The sequence below is a fragment of the Bos taurus genome, chromosome 21 (assembly GCF_002263795.3).
Source record: "Bos taurus isolate L1 Dominette 01449 registration number 42190680 breed Hereford chromosome 21, ARS-UCD2.0, whole genome shotgun sequence".
NCBI classification, from domain to species: domain Eukaryota; kingdom Metazoa; phylum Chordata; class Mammalia; order Artiodactyla; family Bovidae; genus Bos; species Bos taurus.
This window is the reverse complement of record NC_037348.1, coordinates 56,008,593-56,030,872: the sequence shown is the minus strand read 5'-3', so window position 1 is coordinate 56,030,872 and position 22,280 is coordinate 56,008,593. Positions and strand designations below refer to the sequence as shown.

Sequence of the window (22,280 nt, the reverse complement as noted above, 5' to 3'; positions counted from 1 at the left end):
GCCTGCTGGCGTGTGGTTGCTGCCAGGAAAGATCATTTTCAGAAAAACCAGCCCCTTGTTGCCTGAAACCGTCCTGGGAGTTGCTGGATTCCGCAGTGAAGTTGCCCACCTTAAGGAGGAGCTAGGAAGCTCCCAGCAACAGGAAGCACAGGGCAAGGGAGTCTGCAAGAGGAGGCCTGGGCGGAGATGAGCCGGTGTCGGAGCCAAGTGAGGAAGTTAGGGACTCAATCCCGTCGTTTGGGGGATAAAGAGAGATTTCCTCTGAGGCTGGCCAGCTGTGCTAATTGGAAGAAGGAACTGGAAAAATGGTATAGTTTTTTTTTTTTTTTTTAAGGTAAATAGTCTATACACATTCCTAAATAGGCACACATCCTTCCATTAGCATGAGCTCACCATGAGGATACATCTAGAAATACCTGCATCTGTACCAGCCAGGGTCTTGGCAGAAAGAAGAGGCCACTCTGGCGGGGTGACTGGGGAGAGGGTGACCCAGGGATGGTTTTCAAGGGATTGGGGAGGATTAAGGGAACAATGCAGGATGGTGCAGCACCCCAGGACTAGCATCTCTGGGGAGCTGTTACTGTCCCCAGACCTGCAGGAGGAAGGGGGTGAACAGCACAGGAGAGAGACTCCAACAGGAGCTGATGAGTGCAGTAAAGGGGGGGCGGCCAGTCTAAAGTGCCCCCAACTCCCCTGATCCCAGTCTCCGGCGACCCTCTGACCCCAGTGAGTGCTTCCGCTTGCCCAACCCAACAGAGAAGCCAGAGAGTGAGGGAACCCTGTGATATAATCAGTAGAGTAGGATGGAGAAGGGTGAAGAATGGATATGCACGGGCCAATAAAAAGTCCTCCATCCACTTCCAGCCTGAGACAACCAGCTCTTCCATGCTTTCCATCAGCTGCCATTTCTAAGTCCCTGCTGCATGCTCCTTGGGCTTGACACCGGAAAACGCCAGTGCCAAGACCAAAAACCTACGAGAGACTGGAAAAGAAGACATGGACATAATCGTTACTTGTGCCAGCTATGGAGGAATTCTGACCACGTCTCTGGAGCCCAGCCCAATGTGGGAGAGGATTTCTGTGGGCAAGAAACACAGTTATTAGCACAGCATCTCAAATCCGCATTCCAAGAGCATGGGCCATAATTTACCATTCTCTAGGTCCCAAAAGGCTCTGGAAAACAACACATGCCTCGTTTTAACTAAATGGGCTCTTTGTTGTTTATATATGGCCAATGCCAAATTTTGTTTACAAATTCTGCTGACCCTGCCAAGGTCTGGACATCTTGACACCAAGAAACACAGTAAAGTCTAGCCAAAAGCCACTGACTCTGCAGGCGGTGCAATGAATCTCTTTGCTTCTCCAAACCTAGCATTTTCTCAGGGAGAGCCAGAGGTGCCCATCCCCCTATTCCACAGGACTATTCTGGATTTTTAAGTAAGCGGTATAGGTACCATGAAGGCTTCCCCTGGTGGCTCAGCGGTAAAGAATCTGCCTGCCAATGCAGGAGAGGCAGGTTTGATCCCTGGGTTGGGAAGATCCCCAGAAGAAGGCAGTGGCAACCCATTCCATTACTCTTGCCTGGGAAAACCCTATGGACAGAGGAGCCTGGCAGGCTATAGTCCATGGGGTTACAAAGAGTCAGACACCATTGAGCGACTAAATAACAACATAGGTACCATGCTGTTCTATCACACTAAAAAATGAAATGTGAGTTGAAATGGAGTTTGTTTTAATTGAAGACTGTGAAAGGTTCCAGATATGTCTGGACATCTGTAAACAGAGACTGTAGGCTAGAAAAAGAGAAGCAGGGAGACGGGATCACCGAGTACTGCCATACGGCCCCACTCCAGACGCCCCCACCTGATAGATTACAGTGTGTTCCCACCCTTGGAAATGGGCAATATGGCAGCCCTTCCAGGATTCACTTTACAATAAACTTTCTACGTCGCAAGCACTGTACCCCTGAGAGTCAGAATCCTCGACCTAGCAACTGATGATGGGCTTTAAACCCCGCTTCTATCCAGGAGGGATAGGATGAGGCATAATGTAATTGCTGCAGGAAGCAGCTTCACAGCCAGGCTCAGACACCCAGAACTGAGTGGCCTTAGGCAATTCACTGAAACTTGTTTTCCTGATCTGCGAAAGGCAGAGAATAAAACCACAGTATTCAAAGGGTAAGAACCAAGAGGGTATTTGGAATGGACCATAATAACAGCTATATATAAGAGGGTATTTGGAGTAAACAACAATAACACCTAACATCTACTGAACCCTAGTATGTGCCGGGTACTGAGCTAAGGGCTTGATTTAACTCATGCAGTCACCTCAACCTCCTTTTGAAGCTGCATCCCCATTTCACACACCAGGAACCCAGCACAGAGGAGTCCAGGGATCTGTCCAAGGTCACCCTACTAATAGGTGCAGAGACAGAATTCACACTCTGGAATTCAGGCACTCTGGCTTTCCAAGCCAAACTCTTCACAACCACTTTCAGTATGGCAATCTTTCAAAAAGTTTATCTGTGCATTTTTGTGGCATGAGTAGTTAATCCAGAAGACTCCATTTGTGAAGATTTCACAAGAAGGAATTTCAAAATGAGGACCAGCAGAAGAGCCTGCTGGGCACATGCCCAACAGGAAAAGCAAAATGCCTTGCCTCTCCCTGCTCCCCTGCCCACAGTTCATTTCCTTCCAGGGGCTCACCTAGCAGCTCAGTCACGAAGTGTGGAACTTTGAGCCCCCAGAACAGTTAGCAGAAGGTGAGCCATCAGACTGCCTCTATCCCTCCTCTGCCTGCACTCCAACTGCCCGCCATCCCTAACCCCCAACCATCCATCTGACCCACCAACCACACGAGCTTCAATGGACTCCTGCAGCGACCAGTCCCAGACACTCGGTTCACAAACAGGAACAGAGTGCCCTGCTCTCAGCTAGGTACAGGGCAGGGAATGAGGGTCCTGCAGAGCGATGGCTGTGGGCCAGTGACCCCAATGGGAAGTGCAAGGGATGCTGGGAAGGGAGCCAAGTGAGCAGGGAGAGGGACTCAGCACAAATTGCCTGGGACAGCCAAGCAGACCTGATAGGGGAGGTGAATTTCCGATCTTAAAACTGGGGCAAGGGTCCAGGAGGCAGGACAGGAGGTCTTCTGAGCGGACAGGGACACAGGAGGTAAGGTGCGCAGATGTGAAAGAGCAGAAGATGCTGAGGGGCCAGCAAAGGGGTGGCTTGGGATAGGATGCAGGTGGTGATGAGGGCTCTGGACTCACCTGCCTGGGTTTGGATTTCATTGCCTCTACTTAAAAAATCAGAGACATTATTTTGTAAACAAAGGTCAGTCTAGTCAAAGCTATGGTTTTTCCAGTAGTCATGTATGGATGTGAGAGTTGGACCATAAAGAAAGCTGAGCACCGAAGAATTGATGCTTTTGAACTGTGGTGTTGGAGAAGACTCTTGAGAGTCCCTTGGACTACAAGGACATCAAACCAGTCAATCCTAAAGGAAATCAGTCCTGAATATTCATTGGAAGGACTGATGCTGAAGCTCCAATACTTTGGCCACCTGAGGTGAAGAGCTGACTCATTGGAAAAGACCCTGATGCTGGGCAAGATTGAAGGCAGGAGGAGAAGGGGACAACAGAGGATGAGATGGTTGGATGGTACCACCGACTCAATGGACATGAGTTTGAGCAAGCTCTGGGAGTTAGTGATGGACAGGGAAGCCTGGTGTGCCGCAGTCCATGGGGTCGAAAAGAGTCGGACACGACTGAGCGACTGAACTGACTGAGCGACCTTTGGCAGGTTACTTGACCTCTCTGTGCCTCATTCCCCTATGTATAAAATGGGGATGCTGCTGCTGCTGTTGCTGCTAAGTCATTTCAGTCGTGGCCAACTCTGTGCGACCCCATAGACGGCAGCCCACCAGGCTCCCCTGTCCCTGGGATTCTCCAGGCAAGAACACTGTAGTGGGTTGCCATTTCCTTCTCCAAAAATGGGGATAATAAGAGTGAATAAGAGTATCTATCTCATAGAGCAGTGAGAATCAAATGAGTTCATGCATTTAAGTACTTACAGCAGTGTTGGCACCCAGTAAGTATTAATACTCAAAAGCCCAGAGTTATGACTATTAATGTTTTTGTCTGGAAGCTTGTGGGGCAAAGGGCCCTGAAACCTCCTTGCATTCTCAACAAAACCAATAGGAGGTCCTCTGAGCTGTCCCTGGCCACCCCTCCTGCAGGCACACTCAGGCGGTCTAAGGCACCAGTGTAGGGATCCACCAGACAGCAAACGTAAGTGCAGACCACCCCCCCCCCCAACCCATCGACCCCTCTATCTGGGCCTCATTTCTGAGGTCCCTGCGCGGTGGAGAGAGGCCTTGACAGCCAGGGGACCCTGAATCTACTGGATGGCTACTGATGTCATGGTGCTGGGGACACAGAGGTGAACAGCACAGAAAGGTCGTTTCAGGGACTCTCCTTACCTAGGGATTCCTGATGTGGCTGGAGAAGGACCCTTGAGCTTTTACAGCCGGGCCAGGGTGGGTGAGCCCCTCGCTGGCCGCTCGGGAGTCTGTCCCCCGGGGCAGGATAGTAGCGAGGGCGGGAGAGAGCTGAGCCTCCAGGACGGGTCTGCGCGACCGACCGCGGTTCTTCCCGGCCGGCGCCAAGCCTGTGGTCGCAGAGAAAGGCAGGGAGCTGGGGCCAGAATGGGTGTGCCCGACGGGGGCGGGAGGAGGGGCTGGGGGAGGGAAGATAGGGGCACGCTGTGGCTCCAAATTCGAGGAAGAGGAGGAGAGTCTGGCAGGGAAGCGGGCCGCCGGCTTCCCGCGACCACCCCCATCAGCAGCCGCCGACGCAGTGTCCACCCCGCTGGCGGCGCGCCGGCTGTAAGACGGACGCGGGTGACTGCGCCCCGGCCTCTCGCAGCGCAGGTACGTGCCCCCATCCCAGGAGCCTTTCCTCTCCTCGCCACCGCGGTGGGGTCGCCGGCTCGCGTGCGGGCAGCGGCCGCCCCCCGGGTTCCCGGCATCCAGCTCCGCGCCGCCCCCCGCGCGGCCCGCGAGCGCGCGGAGAGGGTGGGGGTTAACCGGGCCCCACGTGCGCGCGGGGAGGCCAAGAGCGGGGGCCGGGCGGGTGCGTGAAGGCGGCGGGCAGGAGCGGCAGCTGCGAGGCTGCCCGGCAGGATGTCTGCCTGCGGTTGCCGCCACCCCCTGGGCTAGCTCCGTGGCCACCTGGTAATTACTGCCCTCCCCGGCCGCCTGCCCCTCCCCGCGAAAAAAAAAGTCAGACAGCTAACCCTTCTCCTTCTAGAGCTGGAAGGCACAGGTGATCCACAAAGGGTTTCCTTGCCTTGCCCCATATCTACGCGCGGTTCCTCTCCCGCGATGGGCAGCTCCATCAAGCATAGGGCGGGATTACAGGGGCCAGAATAAGTCCCCCTGCCACCGAGGAAGGGGAAAACCTGCCCGCGATTGGCCGAATAAATGCCAGGTGGGGTGGCTGGTTGGCCTGGGCCCCGGTCTGCAATGAAACCGGCCCAGTTAGTCCTGGAGCTGGAGAACCGCGCAGCGAGCGGGAAGGCTCTTTGGGGTTTAGCGGTGGACCTAGGAGAGAGCACTAACTTGGAGCCAGAGGCTGTGTGGCTTTGGAAAGGTCACTTTTTGTGGCTGGGCCTCTGTAAACTGGAGATGACTACTAGCTGCCACTTCACAGAAGGGTTGTGAGGACAAAAAAAGATACGGGAATGGTTTGAAATTCTGCAAAGCTGAGATGATATGGTTAGGGTTTGGTTTCACCCCCCACGCCCACCAACGCGCATGAGTTTCCAGAAGAAGGAAGGAGAGAAGAGAATTCCTGAGCCTAACAGAGGAAGCAGGGCTGGAGCAGTGTGGATGCTTTAGACTGTACAGATGAGAATTATCTGCCCACAAGAGCCTAGTTTCAGAACGAGACATTGTGAGTTCAAATCTGGGCTTTTCCACTTAGAGCTCTTACCTTGGACAAGTCACATACTTTTAAGCCTTTTAAGCCTCAGTAGCACCATCTGTGAAATGAGTATGAAATAGAGTATCCTTCCTAGAGCATGAGATCGTGCAGGTAAGGATCCTGCCTTGAAAGCTTTGCCGTCCTCCCTAAATGTTAGCTCTGAGTATTCTTCTTCTTCTTTTTAAGTATTTATTTATTTATTTGGCTGCATGAGGTCTTAGTTATGGCCCTTGAGGTCTTCCTTGGGGCATGCAGGTTTCTCTCTGGTTGTGGTGCGTGGACTCTAGCATGCACCGGCTCAATAGTTGCAGCGTGTGGGATCTTAATTCCCTGACCAAGAGTCAAACCCATATCCCCTGCATTGATTGGAAGGTAGATCCTTAACCACTGGACCACTAGGAAGTATTCTTGTATACTCTGAGTATTCTTGTTATTACTATTATATTGCACCCTTCTGGGTACAGCACACATTGTAGAGAAAGAAGACTCATCTAACAGCAAATAAAGAGTGGAAAACAGTTTCATCCTTCCTATCGGGCTGGTCTCAAACAAGATACCTTGGCTCTCTGAGCCTTAGTGTTGTTGTTCAGTCTCTCAGTCGTGTCTGACTCTTTGCAGCCCCATGCACTGCAGCACACCAGGCTTCCCTGTCCTTCACCATCTCCCACAGCTCACTGAAACTCATGTCCGTCGAGTTGGTGATGCCATCCAACCATCTCATCCTCTGTCATCCCCTTCTCCTTCTGCCCTAAGTCTTTCGCAGCATCGGGGTCTCTTCACCTCAGTCTTTCCCTGAGTCAGCTCTTTGCATCAGGTGGCCAGACTATTGGAGCTTCAGCTTCAGCATCAGTCCTTCCAGTGAATATTCAGGGTTGATTTCCTTTAGGATCGACTGGTTTGATCTCCTTGCTGTCCAAGGGACACTCAGGAGTCTTCTCCAGCACCACAGTTCAAAAGCATCAGTTTCTCCTCAGCCTTCTTTATGGTCCAACTCTCACATCTGTACATGACTACTGGAAAAACCACAGCTTTGACTATAGGACCTTTGTCAGCAAACTGAGCCTTAGTATCTAATGTGGAAAATGGAGATTATTACGCCCACCTCACACACTAAAAAGCCCTTTCATGATTTACAGGGGGAAAAAAAAGACATGTTCCATTTATCTTTTGTTACACCAAAAACCACTTCAAAAGATAGTGGCTTAAAATAACTCACCTGTTTTGCTCACGAATCTGCAATTTGTTCACAGCTTGGTGGGTATAGCTTATCTCTACTCCTTGCAGCATCAGCTGAGATGGCCCAGCTGGGGATAGAGGGTCTTCTTCCAAAAATCACACACTTGTATGGTAACCCAATTGATCCTGGCTGTCAGCTGGGTCTGTAGCCCAGGGTCTAGATTCCTCTCAGTGGGCCTCTCTGAGCCTACTTGGGCTTTCTCACAGCATGGCATCTAGGTTTCAAGAGCTACTATCCCAAGAGACAGGAAGAGGGAGCCCCCGGTCTCTTTAGACTTGGACTCAGAAGCTGATACAGTATGGTTTCTGGATCATTTCATTGGTCACTAGTCACAGAGCCCACCTAGATTCAAGGGGAGGGGACTGACATATCTCTTCATGAGAAGAACATCGCATAATTTCTAACCATCTTGAATCTACCACAACTTGAAAGTCTTCCCTTTGTTTTGTTGTGTTTTCTGAGTGCCATGGTGACAAATTAATTAATCTTTGCAGAAGACATAGGCTTCTCCTAGGAGAAGACCAGCAGGGATACAACCATCCATGACTAGGGCCTTGTCCCAGAGCCCATTTGGTCAGGATCAGTTTCTCTGGATCTGATTCTGGGCTGAGGGAGCAGACATGCGGCATGGCAGCTTCTCTAGAATCTGTTTCCCTGGAACCTCTGAGGCTTCAGTCATCAGCTCTACCAACCCCGTGCCCTTAAAACAAGAGGAAGAAGCCAGAGAGAGTCATTTGAATTCAGAAAACTAGATTTTAGCAGGTGGCCCTGGCTGACTGAGCATCTTTGTAGCTCTTGCTCCCTGGAGAAGTCTGTTTCTCAAGAGGGTTGCTGCCTGGGTGTTTGGAGTGATTGTTGTCAGACATTATTAGGTTATTAATTGATGGGTTGGAGCACTCTGGGGCTAAAGGCAGGAAGCTGATGGGAGAAGCAGGTGCAGGGAGGGTTGTCATGGCAACCTTGTGGCCTGTGGTTTGTGCTCTGGCCTCAGAACGGGAAGGATGGCCCAGACAGCTCAGACCTTCTCAGACAGACCACAGATTCTCCAAAGAGAGACCAGAGTCTGTCTTTTGGGTTTACGTTGTAATGCGTTTCACACACCAACGCACACACATGCCCCGGGAGTCAAAACCAACCTTCTTCCTGCTGCCCCATCCCATATCCTGACTGCTTTCCCCAGTTTGCTAGCTCCTAACTTCAATTTTGGAGAAGGCAATGGCACCCCACTCCAGTACTCTTGCCTGGAAAATCCCATGGACGGAGGAGCCCGGAAGGCTGCAGGCCATGGGGTTGCTGAGGGTCGGACACGACTGAGCGACTTCACTTTCATTTTTCACTTTCATGCATTGGAGAAGGAAATGGCAACCCACTCTAGTGTTCTTGCCTGGAGAATCCCAAGGACAGGAGAGCCTGGTGGGCTTCTGTCTATGGGGTCGCACAGAGTCGGACATGACGGAAGTGACTTAGCAGCAGCAGCAACTTCAATTTCAGCCACGCTGGCCTTCCAGGCGGACTGCAGAAAGAAACGGAGTTTAGATTCATTTATTCATTCAAACATTCAACACATTTTTGTTGTGCCTTTCGGACTTCCCTGGTGGCTCAGACAGTAAAGCATCTGCCTACAATGTGGAGACCCGGGTTCAATCCCTGGGTCGGGAAGATCCCCTGGAGAAGGAAATGGCTACCCACTCCAGTATTCTTGCCTGGAAAATCCCATGGACAGAGGAGCCTGGTAGGCTACAGACCGTGGAGTAGCAAAGAGTCAGACACAACTCAGCGACTTCACTTTCTTTTCTTTCTTTTGGACTGAACCACCTTCTCTCCAACAGAAAACAAAATAGACCCAGCTCCTCCCTTCTCATGGAGCTTGCTGTCTGGAAGGAGAGATGGGCATAAGACATAGTCATACAAGTTCCCATGCACTGCCTGGGGAATTATTAAAATACAATTAATTCAGACCTTGACTTGAATCCCAGCACTGCTGGTGATCCTGGGTCTCTTTGGTGGGATAGTAATAATTTCCTGGCGGGGTTGCTGTGTGGAGTTATCAAGGCGCCTTATGGAAGCACAGTGCCTTGCGTGTTGTGGTAAGCTCAGAGCACGTAACCACCCACGCCAGTGCCCTTGTCCTGTGTCCATTTATCATTCAGACCTCACAGGCCACCTTCTGTCTGTATGAGGAGCTCTGGTCCTAGCTCCCTGGCAGGCAGAGTGATCAAACACCCAGGCATCTCCACTCCGAAGGGCAAGTTGGCCAGGGAGGGATGAAAAGAACCCAAGGAAGGCTCTGGTTAATGCCATGGGATGGGATGGGGAGGGAGGTTTGCTCATCCCATGGGTGTCAAGGAGGGCTGTGTGGAGGAAGTGGCATTTGAGTCACCCTTAAAACAGTGGTTCTCAAATTGGTGTGTGTCAGAAAAACCCAAGGGAATTGCTCAAAGTGCAGCTTCTTGGGGCTGGGGGTGGGGTGGGGGGGTGCTTCCCTGGTGGCTGAATGGTAAAGAACCTGCCTGCCAATGCAGGTGGGGAAGATCCCCTAGAGTAGGAAATGGCAACCCACTCCAGTATTCTTGGCTGGGAAACCCCGACAGAGGAACCTGGTGGGCTCCAGTTCATGGGGTCACAAAGAGTCAGACGAGACTTAGTGACATTTGAGAAGTGCTGCTCACAGGGCCTTAGGTACAACATGGGGGTTGTGGTAGACAGAATAATGGCCCCCAAATGATGTCCAGTTCCTGGTCCCTGAAGTCTGTGAATATGTTACCTTACATGGTAAAAGGACATTAAGGCAGCAGGTGGAATTAAGGTTGCTAATCAGCTGACCTTCAAATAGGGAGATTGTCCTGGATTATCTAGGTGGGCCCAGTGTGATCACAGGGTCCTTAAAAGGAAGAGAGGGCTGGGGGGGGCAGAGAAGGAGATGTGAAGATGGGAGCAGAGGGAGGTCAGTGTGGTGCGATGACAGATGGACTCAGCCTGCCACTGCTGGCTTTGAAAGTGGAAGGGAGCACAGGCCAAGGGATGCCAGAAGCCTTTAGAAGCTGGAAAAGGCAAGGAAGTGGGTTTTCCCCATACCCTCCAGGAGAAAGGCAGGCCTGCTGACACTTGGATTTTAGCCCAGCGAGACCCATTTTTTTTTTTTTTTTTTTTGACCACACCTCGCAATATGTGGGACCTGCATTTTCCAAGCACGGAGTCTTAACCACTGGACCACCAGGGAAGTCCAAACTTTTTTATTTTTTTGAATAATTTTATTTATGTCTTTTTGGCTGTGCTGGGTCTTCAGTTGCTGTGCAGGCCACTCTCCAGTTGTGGTGTGGAGGCTTCTTATTGCAGTAGCTTCTCTTGTTGCAGAGCATGGGCTCTAGAGTGCTCAGGCTTCAGTAGCTGTGGCTCCTGGGCTCTAGAGTTTAGTAGCTGTGGCTCATGGGCTTAGTGGCTCCAAGGTATGTGGGATTCTCCCAGACTAGGGATCAAACTGATGTCTCCTGCAGGCAGATTCTTCACCACTGAGCCAACAGGGAAGCCCTCTTTATTTTTTTAAGACCCACTTTTGACCACCAGACTGTAAGAAACGTGTGTTGTCTTAAAGCTAAATTTGTGGTAATTTGTTTCAGCAGCAACAGGAAGCTAGTCTAGAGCCCTGTCTTTGGAGTCAAACCACTCTGCGTTTAGCCTGCTGTGTGACCCTGGGCAAGATGCTGGCCCTCTCTGAGTCTCAGTTGCCTTGCCTATCGAAGAGAGTTGAAGTGAAGCTTAAAACGGGAGACATTTGGAAGGCACTCAGCACGTGCTCCCAAAATGGCACTTCCTGTGCTCCCTGATCCTGAGTTGCTCCCACCTCTTTTCTGACCCCATGAGGGAGGGCAGCAGAGCCAGGCACTACGGGAGGTTCTCTCCTTGTCCTTCTCTTGGTCCTTGAAGCCATCCTAATTCATACCTGGCCACTTGGAACTTGCAGCAGTGCGAAGCCTTCCATCAGCTCCTCTGATGTAGGTGTGTGCTGCAGTGTGAGGCTGGGAAGGCCAAGACCAGTTTTCAGTGCACAAGTCGTCCCTGCAGTCAAACAGCAGACATCTCATTATAGAGAGTTCTTCTATTTTTTGGAGCCCTTGGGGAGCCTCCAAGACCTTTACCCCAACTAGCCCCATTCAGTAGAGTACCTATGGGGAATACGGTACACACCGTGACAAGCATCCTACCAGGCTGGCCTGCCCATCCTTCACCCTCTCTAGGGAGACTCAGATGGAGGGGCAGGACCTTCCAGCTCGAGGGAGTGGGGCCATCACCATCACCACCACCAGTCTCATCATCACTGCATCCTCACTACCATTGACCTACTAAGTGCCAGGCACTTGCTGGACCTCATCTTTGATTCTCACAAGTGCCAACTGGTCATCCAGGAATGGAGTTTCTCAAGGTCACATAGTCAGACAGTAGCAGCACGGGGACTTAACCTCCACAGTCTGGCCCAGAGTTTCTGTTCTTAACCGCTCCGTGTTGCCGGGAGCCAGCGTGAGGAACTCCGCCCATGGCAAAGGTCATGAGGAAGGAGGCTCGGCATACGCAAAGGCGGGATCGAGCCTCAGGAGTCCCCCTGGAAATTCTCGAGCATCAACCCCCCAAAACCAGAGTCTGTCTACTTTACTGCCTTGTGTTCTCACCTACACCTCTGACTTTACGGGGGCTGTCCCCCACCACCATCTCTCTCCTGAATAGGTTCTTCTGGCCACATGTGATTGTTCAGAGCCTCCCAACCATGAGAGGCATGAGATGTTCTAAACTGTCTAAATACAGATTCTTTTGAGCAGTTAAAAGATTGATTAGAAATTGTATTGGTGAAGGGTTTTTCACTTGTTGGGCCAATGTTTGCTGCTAAGTTTCCGTATCTCTTACCTATTGTGTCCCTGGCAGTGTATTAATTAATATAATTGGTGTATAGGAATGTAAGTAGTAGCTTTAATGTTTGTAACCTTGGACCCTTGAGTTAATTTTTTTTCTTGTTATAGCCCACCACACTTTTGCCCTGTAGGAATGCAACTTTATCTAATGTTTTTGGAGGGTGGCACCTGACTAATCACCTTTAGAGAAAAATAAGTTTTCTGAAGAAAGGGTCTTAAGATGTTAACAGGCCTCTGGGCCAGAAGATGATGCAAATCACCTAAACTTTTGCATATGATAAGTTTACAGGAAGAAAGCCTGGCTTACTGCATGACTCTACCCCTTCCCCCATTATCTTTCACCTTCTGGCTGAATTATTCAGCCTCTTTTCTCCACTAAATTTTCTCACTGAGCTATCCTTATTCTATTACTCTTTATATCCTTAATTAACATTTAATTAAGCAATTGTTTCCTGGTCCTCGCCGACACCGTCCTCGCTTCGAATTCCCTGGATCCACCAGGGCTGGACCCCAGCACTGTGTGACTGTCATGTGCTGGAGGAACTTGCATTCTGTCACCAGCTCAGGGCCCACTCCAGAACCCTCCCTCTGATGACTCCCAGGCTGTCTGGACCTCTAGGGAGTCGGCAGTAGATGCCCAAAGGCCTTGTGGTCTGGGGCCCTGGGGCCCTCTTGGTGACCTCTAGAGTAGCCCAGGAAAGTCCACCAGCCCTTCCAAGCCTCTAGGTTCATGAAGCAGGTGTTTATGCTGAGGACACAATAGGGATGCCCAGGGCTTATCCTGGGTATCCCTGGTGACTCCGATGGTAAAGAATCCATCTGCAATGCGGGAAACCTGGGCTTGATCCCTAGCTTGGGAAGATCCCTTGGAGGAGGGCATGACAACCCACTCCAGTATTCTTGCCTGGAGAATCCCCATGGACAGAGGAGCCTGGTGGGCTAAATCCGTGGGGTCACAAAGAGTCGAACACGACTGAGCGACTAAGCACAGCACAGCACGGGGCTCATCCAGGTTTCCAGGGCTGTCATCCCAGTGGGTCTACAGTGCTTCATGACTGCTCTCATGGGGCTGGAAGAGCAGAATGAGCAAATGATTTCAGGTGACAAGCCTGGCCCAATTTCAGCCCTTATGTCTTTCTAGGCAGGAAAGAGCCACAGAGGCAGCCCTAGCATCCCAGAGGACTCAGGCATTCTCACCCCTCACCAGATGCCCGCCTCTCATCAGTGGCAGCTCTGACATTCTGCCCACTTTGGGCTTAAGGAGAGAAGTCTGAATGGGGAGAGGTGGTCTTCTCCTGAGGTTGTATTTTAATCACAAGCTCACTGCATTTACTTGGTTGTAGGTTTACTTGGAGAAGTTGCAGGGGGACTGAGGTTACGATGGAGTCTGTAGGATGCATCAGGCCACCGCTTGGTGCTTGATGTCATTGTGGTTTCTAGTCCTTCTTTCCTGTTTTATATTTAAAAAACATCAGCACCAAAGTAGAATACACACAGGTTCTTTTTTCTCTTCCTGAGTGGGCATTTCACAGAGGATCTGGGCTCACTCATCTGAAGTCAGCGTCATCTCTCCATCTGCAGTTCCAAAGGCCCAATAGGAAGGGAGGGGGGGGTGGTCCCTGGCAAAAGCAGGGTACCCACTGCCATCAGTGGTTCTGCAGGTATGGATGCTGATGGTATAGACAGCCTGTGTGTGTGCACCCTGTTAGGCTGGGCCACCCTGTAAAGAGTCAGGGGGGCTCTCTTTGCTGGGTGTGCCCTGGGGGCAGCCAGACTTTCACCCTTAGGTCAATCCTGCACTCCTTCCCCACCTCCTTTCATATGGCATCAGGAAGAGCCCACAGACTTCTCCACTCTCTGTCCGCACACACTGCTGCTCGGTGACAAGGCTTCTGCTGTACTGGACAGAGGAGGAGCATTTGCTTGGAGGCCCAGGCCCCACTGAGGGGCATTTTTGCTGGGCACCCTACCAGTACAGCCTCCTGGCAGGACTGTACCAGTTCACTTCCTAGAGAAGATGAAATCACAAATCACCAACAAAATAGAGAATGCACATCCTCAGTGCCCCCCGATATCCCCCGCCCATAGTGGACATTGGTTTTCTGGCTCCAGCAATGTTCTTCCAATCAACTTCCAAGGAGACACCACAGAGAGAGGAGGTTAAACTGAAACAGCACAGCAGACCATTTGGAGATTCATGGCTCTATCACTTAGTAAGACGTATCTAGAGCTTTTGCCCCTTTGGGCCTGAGTTTCCCCATCTGTAAAGGGAAGAGACTGGGCTAGGTCACCTCCATGGATCCTGTTAGCTCTGCTGGGCTGAGGGAGTTCAGGAAATGGTCCTGAGAGCCAGAAGACCCCATGAAGCCAGAGCCCCATGCTTGCTCCCTGCTCGGGGCCATGCTGTTTAAAAACATGGATGTTTGAGACTTCCCTGGTGGTCCAGTAGATAAAACTCTGGGCCCCCAATGCAGGGTTGTTTTTCAGTTGCTAAGTCATGTCCAACTCTTTGTGATCCCATGGACTGCAGCACACCTGCAGACTTGCCTGTCCTTCACTAATCTCCCGAAGTCTGCTCAAACTCATGTCCATTGAGTCGGTGATGCCATCCAACCATCACATCCTCTGTCGTCCCCTTTTCCTCCTGCCCTCAATCTTTCCAAGCATCAGGGTCTTTTCCAGTGAGTCAGGGCCCGGGTTCAACCCCTAGTCAGGGCACTGGATTCTGCATGCCACAACTAAATATCCCACATGCCACCATGAAGACTGAAGATCTTGAATGCTGCAGCTAAGATCTGAAGTGAAGTGCTAGTTGCTCAGTCGTGTCAAACTCTTTGGGACCCCATGGACTGTAGCCTGCCAGGCTCCTCTGTCCATGGAATTCTCCAGGCAACAATACTGGAGTGAGTAGCCATTCCCTTCTCCAGGGATCTTCGCGACCCAGGGATCGAACCTTGGTCTCCTGCACTGCAGGTGGATTCTTTACCATCTGAGCAACCAGGGAAGCCTAGCACAGCCAAATAAATAAACATCAAAAACAAAACATTGATGTCCACCTTATTCACAACCCAGAGGCTTCCTCCAATGCCCTCCTTCTGTTGATCTGCAGAACAAGTTACCCCCCACCCCCACCCCCCTCGCTCCCACCTCAGAGCTTCTCTTCCTGACTGTCCCTTGGAACCACCCAGAGAGCTTTTAAAAACACCGAGGCTGGTACCTCACCTCCAGAAAATATGATTTAATTCATCTGGGATGGGGCCCGGGCAGTGGTGTTATTTGTCATAAGCTGCCCAGTTTTTTGCTCATGTAGTTGTGCCCCACTGACCCAGATGCTGGCTTCTGAAGGGTGACAGCCTGGGGGTGGAGTGGAAACAGTCAGCTTCCTCCGCCGTGTCTGCTGTCCTCTCCCTCTTGTGTCTGTGGTGGTTGTTTCATCGTTCAGTCGTGTCCGACTCTTTGCGACCCCATGGACTGTAGCCCACCAGGCTCCTCTGTCCATGGGATTTTCCGGGCAAGAATACTGGAGTGGGTTGCCATTTCCTCCTCCAAGGGATCTTCCCAACCCGGGGATTGAACCCCAGTCTCCTGCGTTGGCAGGTAGGTCTGTGATACTTTCTAGTTATCTGAGCGTCAGCCTGTCTGGCTCAAGTCAAGACCTCTGGCTCAGGGGTTCAGCATCCTGAATCTCCTGGTGTCTTGCAGGTGCTCAAAGGCGGTTGGGTGGGTACCATTAGCACACCCGGCTCCTCCTGAATCCCCCCAAGTCCTTGGGGTCCGTGCCCCAAATGGAGGCTTTAGCGTTCTCGGCAAGGTCGCGCACTATGTCTGGGGTGTATGGAAGGCAGGCTCAGGGCGCCTGTCCAGCCGCCTTCATCCTGTGGTGGGCGAGCTTTCCTCACAGCCACCCAGCCTGACACCAGCTCTGAGTTCACATGATCCTGCCTCAGCTCGGGAATGGGCAGAGCCTCCCGCTGGGATTTTCGAGACTGAGCTAGGGGGCGTGGCCTGTCGGGGGCGTGGCCTTCGGGAAATCGCGGGAGGGGGAGCTTGGGTCCTGGCTGCGGGGTCCTTCCTCTGCGAGCGCCGGAGGAAGCCGGCTGGTGGAGATTTGCGGGCTGAGCTCAGGCGGGCCCGCAGAGTCGGAGAGGACCCAGATCTCCCGAGGCTGCGGCTCCCTGCCTCGCTGTCTGCTCCTCCCCACCTGGCAGCAGCGGCCGTCCCCTTCCTGGGGTCTGGAGCCTGGGCAGACAGGGGTGGGATCCTGACAGAAGAGCAGGTCAGGAAATCGATTTATCAGCTCACGACCCTTAGAAAAACAAAATAGAGTAGAAATGATCCGAGTGCATCACAAGTGATAAGGTAAGTACTGCTCTGGGTCCATGTGTCTCTGGTGTCTCTATGTGTCAAGTGCATTCCTTGCTGTGATTTATGATGGAAAGAGCTCAAAGGCAGCGGGTTGGTGCCCAGTGGTCTGGGCTCTGGATTCAGATCCACCCAACTTACTGTATGGACGTGAGCAACTAGGTTAGCCTCTCTGGGCTTCAGGTTCTGTGAAATAGGTTCACAGTGCCGGCCCCACCGACTCACTGTGGCTTTGTGAGCTCCCGATGGAATTGAATATTTAAACAGTGACGAGGGCTTTAGAAGTGAGGTTGTCTCCTTGCTTTTGCTGGAGTGAGGCTATTTAGGGAAAAGCTCGGGACTAAGGGGAAAATGCAGTCTGATTCTACTCCTGCCCCAGAAGGAGACATCAACGACCTCTGAAAAGGGCACTTTTAGGAAGTGTTTAAAGCATGTGGAAGTTTGACCAGCCAAAGGGAAGGGAAGCTGGGCATGCAGGAAATCCCCCAGCTCGCTGTGCTGGTGGCTCCCTGAGCAGAGCTGCCCAGCCCATGAGTAACTGTGTGTGTGCCATCAAGCCACCACTCAGAAGAGACGGGTGACAGATTAGACCGCCGTTTATGCACCAGCTCAGCACTTTTGGCCTAGAACGTGCATAGGGCTCCCAGCTCGAGTCAGAGGCCCTTCCTGCCTTTGGGGATTGAACTGCTCTTGGATGTTCAAGTCCTCCGAGGCCTCTATGCTGATGGGCATTTGTCTGAAGGTTTGCTCTTAGGTTTTGGGTTGCTTCACACGTACTGTCTCAGTTTCTTGTTGTGGTTTAGTCACTAAGAGGTGTTTGATTCTTTTGCGACTCCGTGGACTGTAGCCCACCAGGCTCCTCTGTCCGTGGAATTTCCTGGGCAAGAATACTGGAGTGGGGTGCCATTTCCTTCTCCAGGGACTCTTCCCAACCCAGGAATCGAACCTGCATTGGCAGGCTGGGTTTTTTTTGTTTTTAACCACTGAGCCACCAGGGAAGCCCCTCAGTTTCTTAGCTGAATGGTAACGTGAGGCAGACGCAGCGGCTCTGTGTTTTGATTCTTTGTCCCAATCCCCTCTACCTTGGGGATCCAAGCCTTGGCCACACAGTAGGTTCTTTACCTTGAGTGGTGAGAAGATGGTTGGCATGCCAGGTGTGGTGAGGGGCGGGGGGGGGCGGGGGTGGAGCTAGCCCAGGCCCAAGCCTGTTGGCCTCCAGGTGGCATCTGGGTGAACTGGAGCCTGGCAAAGCCTGGAAGTGAGGGGTGGTTGCTCTGTAACAACTGTGATGGTCAGAAAGTGCGGTGTAAAGGAAAGCGTGGACCAATCTGAGCTCAAAACCTGGCTTGCATCATTTGTTCTTGTTGTCGTTTAGCTGCTAAGTTGAGTTTGACTCTTTGCCACCCCATGGACTGTAGCCCGCCAGGCTCCTCTGTCCATGGCATTTTCCAGGCAAGAATCCTGGAGTGGGTTGCCATTTCCTCCTCCAGGGTATTTTCCAGACCCAGGGATTGAACCTGCATGTCCTGCATTGCAGGTGGATTCTTTACCACTGAGCCACCAGGGAAGCCCTGGCTTACATCACGTAATTATTGCTGAAAGCTCAACTTCTGTATACACTGGTGCTGAATTGAATCGTGGAGACAGAGTTTTGGATGAAGTAGAAAAGGAGAAAGTGCTTCCCTGGTGGCTCAGACAGTAAATCATCTGCCTGCAGTGCAAGAGACCTGGGTTCGATCCCTGAGACAGGAAGATCCCCTGGAGAAGGCAATGGCAATCCACTCCAGTATTCTTGCCTGAAAAATCCCACAGTTAGAGGAGCCTGGCGGGCTACAGTCCATGGGGTCGCAAAGAGTTAGACACGACTGAGTGACTACCACAACACACAAACGGATAACTGTATTACTTTGCCAAAGAGGGACACTGGGGGCTCTCACCATGAAAAACTATGTGTGGCAGCCCCAGAGGATTTGATGAAGGGTTTTTCATTAGTGGTTCAAGGGTGAGGTCTCTGATAAGATTAGGTATGAGCAGGGCCTGTTGTTGTTCATTTGTTCAGTCGCTCAGTCACTCAGTTGTGTCTGACTCTCTGCAACCCCATGGACTGCAACACGCCAGGCTTTCCTGTCCTGCACCATCTCCCAGAGTTTACTCAAACTCATGTCCATTGAGCCGGTGATGCCTTCCAACCGTCTCATCCTCTGTTGTCCCCTTCTCCTGCCTTCACTCCCTTAACTTCATCTTGGGTGGTCAGTCTCCTAATGATGATGAGCTCTCCTCCCGTATAATCTTGCCTCAGGTGGTTTCTTGGCTGCCCCTCTCTTGATTAGCAACTGTTCAAATCTGCCCTTCGGACCTAAGGGAAGATCATGAAGGCTGGAGGCCTGCCTACAAGAAAGAGGGAGACAAAAAAAGGCTTTCGTGCCTGCAAGCTCCGCAGGGCCCCACGGATTTAGAATCTTGAGCAGCCTCAGTTTTTTCATCTGGAAAATGGGTGCTGGTGAGAGAGAGAATGAATGTGCAGCAATGTTCCTGGTACGTGGAGGGCTCTTCCCTGGAATGGCCTGGTCCATCTGTCCCAGCCACACGTTCCCATTTACAGAACACCATGCACCCACTGTGCCTTTGATTTTGGGGAGCAGGCTTTCTGTGGAGTACAGGTAGAGAGGGGACACTCCTGGAAAAATGCAATTTCCATGGAGGGGTACCTTTCCTCTGGGAGTGGCAGAAGGGAGAGCTGGCTGTGATGAGGCCTGGGTGACAAAGCAGGATCCTCTGCAACCAGCTCAGGTCACTTAAACAGATGCCACAGGCTGAAGAGGAGACCATAATGATTCCTCCCTCTCACTTTTCTGTTTCCATTAATGAGTTAATGATATTTCCATCGTCCGTCCCAGCACCTGACCTCAAAACCCTCTACCCATCCATCCATGCACCCACCCATCTCTCCACCCATTTACTCACCCATCTGTCCATCTACTCCCTTATCCTTCTATTTACCCATCTTATTCATCCACCTACTCCTCTGTCCATCCACCCAACCCACCTACCTCTCCATGCATCCATCCATTTTAACAAATAATATGAGGACCAAGCACTGAGATACATCTCAGATTTGTCCCTGACTGTCCTCAGCTCCTTCTAATTAGTCAGCAGTTCCTGTTCCAGGGAGAAGCTAATTCTGACTCCATGATGGAACTGTTTCTTTGACTTGCTTTTCATTGCTTTTGTTATTATCATCATACATAATGGCCTGCCTCAGAGGACCCTGTCCCTCTGCCTGACTGTGAGTGCCTTTGCAGCTCACAGGCAATCTGTAGCTCACAGATAATCACAGATAATCTGACCTTGCCCACCTGTGAAGGCTGCAGGAAAGAAGAGATTGACACACCCCTTCCCGGAGATGTTTTGCAAGACTGAAGACCCATTTTATTTTACTTTCTTACTGTCTCTCCCTCTCTATTCTGCCTTTTGACTTGAGCTCCTCAGCTCTTCTCTTTCTGGTTCTATTAAAAAAAAAAACTGGCATCCAGACCCCGACAAGATGGTTGTTTAGAGACATTAGTCTGCCATCTTCTCGGTCAGCCAGGCCTCTGAATAAAGTCATATTTCTTGTCTCTACACCTCATCTCCAATTCATTGGCCTCTCGTGTGGCGAGCAGAGCCAGTATGGACTCGGTAACATTTCTGTAGCTTCTTGTTGTCCCCTCTCTGGTCACACCCTCCTCACATTCAGTTCCTTACAGGTGCTCACTCTCTGTCTATCTGGCATTTGGCCTGTTGAATGTATTGTTTCCACAGGCAGAAACTCCTTTCTTCCCTGGCTGCCCCTCTCTCTTCTCCTGATCTTAGAGTATCATGCTGCTTAGAAAGGCTTTTCTGGCTAAGTCACCTCCTATGAACTCAGAACTTAATGTCTTGTACTCTCCCTAGGAGCTAATCCTCTCTTTTCTTCTCCCCTCTCCCATGAGACTAAAAGCAATGTGAGCTACCCCAGGAGCCAGTGTCTAGTGTGGTGCCTTCTGTATAATAGACACTCAGTAAGTATCTGCTGTGGTTGGTGAGTGGATGGATGATTGGAGAGCCACTGGAGGGTTTGAAGCAGGAGTGATTAGCTTAGATTTGTGTTTTAGAAGATGGCTTTGACGATGGTGAGATGGAGACAGGGAATCCCACAGGAGACCATGCATTGATTCTGGGGAGGAAGCCTTGACCAAGCCAATCTGGGGCACTGTGGAGGGAGCTAAAGAGGAGGAGACGGATGTGGGAAATATTTAAGATTTGGAAATGGTAGAACTGACTGATTGAGTGGATGCTGTGGATGAAGATAAAGATCAACCAACCCACACAGCCATCCAACACAAGAGCCTGGGCAGGTGGAGATGCTACCTCCAAGAACAGACTGGTGGAAGAAACAGTGGGAGCAGGGCGGCCTCACTGAGCATGCCCTGTGTGGCAGGAGGAAGCTGGTTCTGTAAGCCTTCCCCCTCGGGGTGGGGAGGACATCTGGGAGTCATCAGTGTTGGGGGGTCAAAACCATGGAGGAGGTGCAGTGTGTGTGTGTGTGTGTGTGTGTGTGAGTGTGTGTGGTGAAAAGAACAAGTCAGCTTTAAATGTGAGTGGGAGGGATGCCCCCATTTCCCGCCACACGTGACCTTGAGTGGTGCTGACTTGTTCCTGCCTTTCAAGATCAGAGGCTCCCTGAGGGTGGGAGCCATTTCTTCTTCTTTATCTCTAAGTCCCCCATGTCCAGTCTGGGGCTGTGAACCGATGCTCCAGAGATACTTGTGGAATGAAACCAGGAGGTACCAGACTGTTGGACAAGCCACTGTATCCCTCTGGGCCTCAGTTTCCTCATCCCTAAAATGGGGGGACAGTAGGGCTGTTGTAAAGATGGGACAGGAGGGCAGATGTGAAATGCTGTGTCAACTGTGGGAGATCTGGCAAATACCAAGTGTGAGTACCAAAGAGACGCACTCACTTGTCTTGAGAGCCTGAGTCAGGCTGCTGACCTCCCAAGGGCTGCATTCTGGTTCTGCCCATCGAGTTCTGCTGGGTCTTAAGTTCCCCTTCCAGCTGTTCTGTCCTTTGACCTGGGAACTCATGGATGACACTCGGCCAGGAGTGAAACCCCAGAGCCTCTATACCCGTGGATGCTTTGCTTCTCAGAGTGTGGTCCGTGGCCCTGCGGCACCAGCATCATCTGGTGGGTGGGTTGCAGGTTCTCGAGTCCTGCCTCAGACACACTGAGTCAGGAACTATGAAGGTGGGGCTCTGATCTGTTTCAACAAATCCTCCGGGTGACTCAGGTGCACCTGAGTTTAAGAACGACTGCTCTAGAATCCCCCCAAACCTCTTTTGGCTCCAAAGTGGACATAGGAGGTGCTTTCACTTAAGCATCGTCTGTGTTTCTTCTTTGCTCTGCAGACTTGAATATTTCTGACTTTGGTTGCCAGAAGTTGCTTGTTGTTGTCCTAGGAAATAGGAACTTATCAATGGTCACCCCAGCCTGTCCCACACATGCATACACTCACCACCTGCAAACAGTAGGCTGCGGCCAGGTGACTCTCAACAAATTCCTGAGACCAGACAGGACGTGTTTTCATTTGGTTTCTTTTGCCCATTTTTGTGGGTGCCTGGAAGCCCGTGCTGATGCATGAATTTTTATCTTCCTGAGGGTAATTTTGTGTGTACTGTGGAGAACCTCAGATAAATTCAGAGACATGGATGTCCCGGGCCAGTGTCCCTGGGGACCGCTCAGGGACTTCCTCACATTTGAGCCACGTGAACCATTTGGA

The 22,280-nt window shown here is 51.4% G+C and overlaps 1 protein-coding gene across 2 annotated transcripts in view; it reads left to right on the top strand.

The window, feature by feature from the left end:
• GPR68 (G protein-coupled receptor 68) overlaps positions 1-22,280 on the top strand; it is a 37,673-nt gene that overhangs the window by 5,292 nt on the left and 10,101 nt on the right. Inside the window, exon 1 of one of the 2 annotated variants that reach the window (XM_005222120.5) lies at positions 4,800-4,928. The exons of the other annotated variant lie outside the window; for it this stretch is intronic. The gene's annotated coding sequence lies outside the window, so the exon portion shown is untranslated. Of the gene's footprint in view, positions 1-4,799; positions 4,929-22,280 lie in introns of those variants that run through there. 2 annotated transcript variants of the gene reach the window in all.